Source organism: Natrix helvetica (genome assembly GCF_964273705.1).
Source record: "Natrix helvetica genome assembly, chromosome: 15".
NCBI classification, from domain to species: domain Eukaryota; kingdom Metazoa; phylum Chordata; class Lepidosauria; order Squamata; family Natricidae; genus Natrix; species Natrix helvetica.
Genome location: NC_138565.1, coordinates 1,687,909 through 1,693,894, shown reverse-complemented (window position 1 = coordinate 1,693,894; position 5,986 = coordinate 1,687,909). Strand labels below are relative to the sequence as shown.

Below are 5,986 nucleotides of genomic sequence, written 5' to 3'. Positions count from 1 at the left end.
CCGGCATGAAAACCTCAATAGCCCTTTTAATGCTATCTGAGGCTATTAATTGATTATAGATTTTATAGATTTCTGCCTGGCATAATTTAGCCTTGGCAATGGTTCTTAGAACCTACATGAAAACCTCAATAGCCATTTTAATGCTATCTGAGGCTATTAATTGATTATAGATTTTATAGATTTCTGCCTGGCATAATTTAGCCTTGGCAATGGTTCTTAGAACCTGCATGAAAACCTCAATAGCCCTTTTAATGCTATCTGAGGCTATTAATTGATTATAGATTTTATAGATTTCTGCCTGGCATAATTTAGCCTTGGCAATGGTTCTTAGAACCTGCATGAAAACCTCAATAGCCCTTTTAATGCTATCTGAGGCTATTAATCGATTATAGATTTTATAGATTTCTGCCTGGCATAATTTAGCCTTGGCAATGGTTCTTAGAACCAGAATGAAAGAAAGGAAAGAGAAAGAAGAAGACGGAAGGAAGAAGAGATGAAGAAAAAGTCTCCAGCTCAAGCCCTGTTAGCCTTTGGCTGTGACGTGGCCTTCTACGCTGTGAGGTAGGTTGGGTTGAGACTTGAATTCTTCAAAGTTTTGGGATTTGGGGGTGGGGGGTGGGATTGGTCTTCCACTACTTGATGCTCCGTTCTTCCTAGGTAAGTAAGGGTAACACCTGGGGTTGAGGGAATACCAGTAGTAACCACAGTGGATTGCAATTTTTTAGGATTAAATTAGTAGCTGAAGTAATGTTGATTTTGTTTTTGTCTCAAAGGCATGTACCAGGAGCTTCATAGAATACAGAAGATTGAGGGTGAAAATGGAAGAAGAAGAAATGGAACACAAGAATGAATATGATTTTCTTGAAGAAGGCTACAGGAAAACTGTAGATATTAGATTTTATACCTTTCTCACCTGGCCTAATTTTAGCCTTGGTGATGGTTCTTAGAACCAGAATGAAAACCTCGATGGCCATTTTTAATTCTCGGTGTGGCTATTGGTTGATTATAGATTTTATAGATTTCCGCCTGGCATAATTTAGTCTTGGCGATGGTTTTTAGAACCTGAATGAAAACTCAATTGCCCCTTTTAATGCTAGGTATGGCTATTGATTGATTATAGAATTTATAGATTTCTGCCTGGCGTAATTTAGCCTTGGCAATGGTTCTTAGAATCAGAATGAAAATCTCAATGGCCGCTTTTAATTTTAGGTGTGGCTATTGGTCGATTATAGAATTTATAGATTTCTGCCTGGCATAATTTTGCCTTGGCGATGGTTCTTAGAACCGAAAAGGAAACCTCAACGAGCCTTTTCTAATGCTACATGTGGCTGTTGATCCACAAAAGATTTTAAGGTTTGTAGCTTTAGAGATTGAGGGTTGGAACAATGGCACTCTTGCTGCCAAATGTTCCTCAAAAGTGACACGGCTTGCTGGGCATGACTCAGGAAGAAAGGAAAGGGAAGAAGAAGACAGAAGGAAGGAAGAAGAGATGAAGAAAAGGTCTCCAGCTCAAGCCCTGTTAGCCTTTGGCTGTGACGTGGCCTCCTACATTGTGAGGTACGTTTGGTTGAGACTTAACTTCTTCAAAGTTTTGGGATTCAGAGGGGGGGGGGGGTCTTCCACTACTTGATGCTCCGTTCTTCCTAGGTAAGCAAGGGTACCACCTGCCTCTGAGGTGATACCAGAAGTAACCACAGTGGATTGTGCATTCTTAGGATTAAAAGTGCAGTGGCAGCTGAAGTAATGTTCATTTTGTTTTTGTCTCAAAGGCATATACCAGGAGCATCGTAGAAGACAGAAGATTGATGGTGAAAATGGAAGTAGAAGAAATGGAACACAAGAATGAATATGATCTTCTTGAAGAAGGCTACTTCACCAAGTAAAGGAAAACTGTAGATATTAGATTTTATACCTTTCTCGCCTGGCGTAATTTTAGCCTTGGCGATGGTTCTTAGAACCAGAATGAAAACCTCAATGGCCCCTTTTAATGCTAGGTGTGGCTATTGGTTGACTATAGATATTATAGATTTCTGCCAGGCATAATTTAGCTTTGGCGATGGTTCCTAGAATCAGAATGAAAATCTCAATGGCCATTTTTAGTTTTAGGTGTGGCTATTGGTCAATTATAGATTTTTTATATTTTATAGATTTCTGCCTGGCATAATTTAGCCTTGGCGATGGTTCTTAGAATCAGAATAAAAATCTCAATGGCCGCTTTTAATTCTAGGTGAGGCTATTGGTCAATTTCAGATTTTATAGATTTCTGCCTGGCGTAATTTAGCCTTGGCGATGGTTCTTAGAACCGGAAAGGAAACCTCAACGACCGTTTTCTAATGCTAGATGTGGCCGTTGGTGCACAAAAGATTTTATAGTTTTGTAGCTTTAGAGATTGAAGGTTGGAACAATGGCACTCTTGCTGCCAAATGTTCCTCAAAAGTGACACGGCTTGCTGGGCATGACTCAGGAAGAAACGAAAGGGAAGAAGAAGACAGAAGGAAGGAAGAAGAGATGAAGAAAAGGTCTCCAGCTCAAGCCCGGTTAGCCTTTGGCTGTGACGTGGCCTCCTACGTTGTGAGGTAGGTTTGGTTGAGACTTGCCTTCTTCAAAGTTTTGGGATTCCGAGGGGGGGCGTTGGTCTTCCACTACTTGATGCTCCGTTCTTCCTAGGTAAGCAAGGGTACCACCTGCCTCTGAGGTGATACCAGTAGTAACCACAGTGGATTGTGCATTCTTAGGATTAAAAGTGCAGTGGCAGCTGAAGTAATGTTCATTTTGTTTTTGTCTCAAAGGCATATACCAGGAGCATCGTAGAAGACAGAAGATTGAGGGTGAAAATGGAAGAAGAAGAAATGGAACACAAGAATGAATATGATCTTCTTGAAGAAGGCTACTTCACCAAGTAAAGGAAAACTGTAGATATTAGATTTTATACCTTTCTCGCCTGGCGTAATTTTAGCCTTGGCGATGGTTCTTACAACCAGAATGAAAACCTCAATGGCCATTTTTAATTCTCAGTGTGGCTATTGGTTGACTATAGATTTTATAGATTTCCGCCTGGCATAACTTTAGCCTTGGCGATGGTTTTTAGAACCAGAATGAAAATCTCAATGGCCCTTTTAAATGCTAGGTGTGGCTGTTGATTGATCATGCCCAGCATAACTTTAGCCCTGGCAATGAATTTTAGAACCAGGACGGAAACATCAAGAGCCTTTTTTATTGCTAGGCATGGCTGTTGATTATTGTAGATGTTATAGATTTCTGCCTGGCATAATTTAGCCTTGGCGATGATTCTTAGAACCAGAATGAAAACGTCACCAGTTCTTTTTAAAGCTTGGTGTGGCTGTTGATCAATTATAGATTTTATAGGTTTCTGCCTGGCGTTATTTTAGCCAGTGCTATGGTTCTTAGAACCAGAATGGAAACCTCAATGGCCCTTTTTAATGTTTGGTACGGCCAATGATAAATAATAAATTTGAGGGTGTTCTTGCCTGGTGTAATTTTTGCCATGGTGATGGTTTTTAGAAGCCAAAGGAAACCTCAACGGCCCTTTTCTAATGCTAGATGTGGCCATCGATCCACAAAATATTTTATAGTTTTGTAGCCTTAGAGATTGAGGGGAGGAGCAATGGCACTCTTGCTGCCAAATGTTCCTCAAAAGAGACAGCTCTTGCTGGGCATGACTCAGGAAGAAAGGAAAGGGAAAGAAGAAGACGGAAGGAAGAAGAGATGAAGAAAAGGTCTCCAGCTCAAGCCCTGTTAGCCTTTGGCTGTGACGTGGCCTCCTACGTTGTGAGGTAGGTTTGGTTGAGACTTGCCTTCTTCAAAGTTTTGGGATTCAGAGGGGTGGGGGTTGGTCTTCCACTACTTGATGCTCCGTTCTTCCTAGGTAAGCAAGGGTACCACCTGCCTCTGAGGTGATACCAGTAGTAACCACAGTGGATTGTGCATTCTTAGGATTAAAAGTGCAGTGGCAGCTGAAGTAATGTTCATTTTGTTATTGTCTCAAAGGCATATACCAGGAGCATCGTAGAAGACAGAAGATTGACGGTGAAAATGGAAGAAGAAGAAATGGAACACAAGAATGAATATGATCTCCTTGAAGAAGGCTACTTGACGTCAATCAAAAGTGAACTGTAGAAGAATTTCTGAAACAATAAGTCACTCTCGTTTACACACCATACTACACATATTAATGCTATCTGTGGCTGCTGATAAGTAATAGAGTTTCTACGTTTCTTGTTTGGCGTAGTTTTACTCATTGTGATTGTTTTTAAAACCAGAAAAAAAACTCAACTACTCTTTTTAAATCTAAGTGTGATCCACTGTGTATATAAGATTGCTCCTTACTTTTAGATCCTGCAAGGGTTCTTAAAACCAAGAAGAATATCTCTGGCCCTTTTTAATGCTAGGTGTGGTCAGTGATTATTAATCTAGTAATTAGTTTTCTTTTATCATTTAGCCATAGCAGTGGTTCTTATAATTTGATAGCGCCCCAAAAGCATTCCACATACCAATACAGCATGGAAATGTTAGGGATGATGCCATTTGTATAGGTCTTTCAGTTCCTGAGAACACCCTCTGTGAGACTCACACTGGACACCTCTCTGGGGTTCCATTGGGTGACCCTTCCAGTCCCTGAGTGAGCGTTGAGGACGAATCACACTGGAAGAGTCCAGAGCGCTCAGATAGAAGGCTCTCCCAGTCCCTGAGGATCCCCAACGACACTCAAACTGGAAGGGAATCCTTTTGGATCACCTCCCTCCCTACCCATTGAGTCGATCCAATGTGACACGTGGCCAATGACGATCATTCTCAGTGCAGTCTGTGAAACAAGTGAGTCAAAGGGAGATGCACTATTCCTGATTCCATCTGCGCTCAAATGATGGTGAAAATGCCACGGCGCCTCCTGGTGGAGGAGGTCTTCCAGTCCCTGAGCGGGCGGTGAGGGTGAATCACACTGGAAGAGTCAGAGCGCCCAGATAGAAGGCTCTCCCAGTCCCTGAGGATCCCAAAAGGGACTCAAACTGGAAGGGGATCCTCTCCACATTCGTAGCCTACCTAGGTTCATGTATGAGCACAGATGAGTTGATGGGGTGCATTTCTCGGGAGAAAGGCTGCACTGTTTCCGAGGCCATTGTGACACACACCAGACACCCACACATGATGGTAGAAATGCCACGGCGCCTCCTGGTGGAGGAGGTCTTCCAATCCCTGAGTGAGCGTTGAGGGCGAATCACACTGGAAGAGTCCAGAGCGCTCAGATAGAAGGCTCTCCCAGTCCCTGAGGATCCCCAACGACACTCAAACTGGAAGGGAATCCTTTTGGATCACCTCCCTCCCTACCCATTGAGTCGATCCAATGTGACACGTGGCCAATGACGATCATTCTCAGTGCAGTCTGTGAAACAAGTGAGTCAAAGGGAGATGCACTATTCCTGATTCCATCTGTGCTCAAATGATGGTGAAAATGCCACGGCGCCTCCTGGTGGAGGAGGTCTTCCAGTCCCTGAGTGAGCGTTGAGGGCGAATCACACTGGAAGAGTCCAGAGCGCTCAGATAGAAGGCTCTCCCAGTCCCTGAGGATCCCCAACGACACTCAAACTGGAAGGGAATCCTTTTGGATCACCTCCCTCCCTACCCATTGAGTCGATCCAATGTGACACGTGGCCAATGACGATCATTCTCAGTGCAGTCTGTGAAACAAGTGAGTCAAAGGGAGATGCACTATTCCTGATTCCATCTGTGCTCAAATGATGGTGAAAATGCCACGGCGCCTCCTGGTGGAGGAGGTCTTCCAGTCCCTGAGCGGGCGGTGAGGGTGAATCACACTGGAAGAGTCAGAGCGCCCAGATAGAAGGCTCTCCCAGTCCCTGAGGATCCCAAAAGGGACTCAAACTGGAAGGGGATCCTCTCCACATTCGTAGCCTACCTAGGTTCATGTATGAGCACAGATGAGTTGATGGGGTGCATTTCTCAGGGTAAGGCT

The 5,986-nt window shown here is 43.4% G+C and overlaps 1 long non-coding RNA gene across 1 annotated transcript; it reads left to right on the top strand.

Annotated features, from left to right (window-relative positions):
* The first annotated feature begins 798 nt into the window (after positions 1-798).
* LOC309399311 lies at positions 799-4,567 on the top strand. The gene is made up of 4 exons (XR_014176503.1): positions 799-1,557; positions 1,770-2,576; positions 2,790-3,794; positions 4,009-4,567. It is a non-coding gene; the product is annotated as an uncharacterized lncRNA (long non-coding RNA).
* Positions 4,568-5,986: the final 1,419 nt, after the last annotated feature.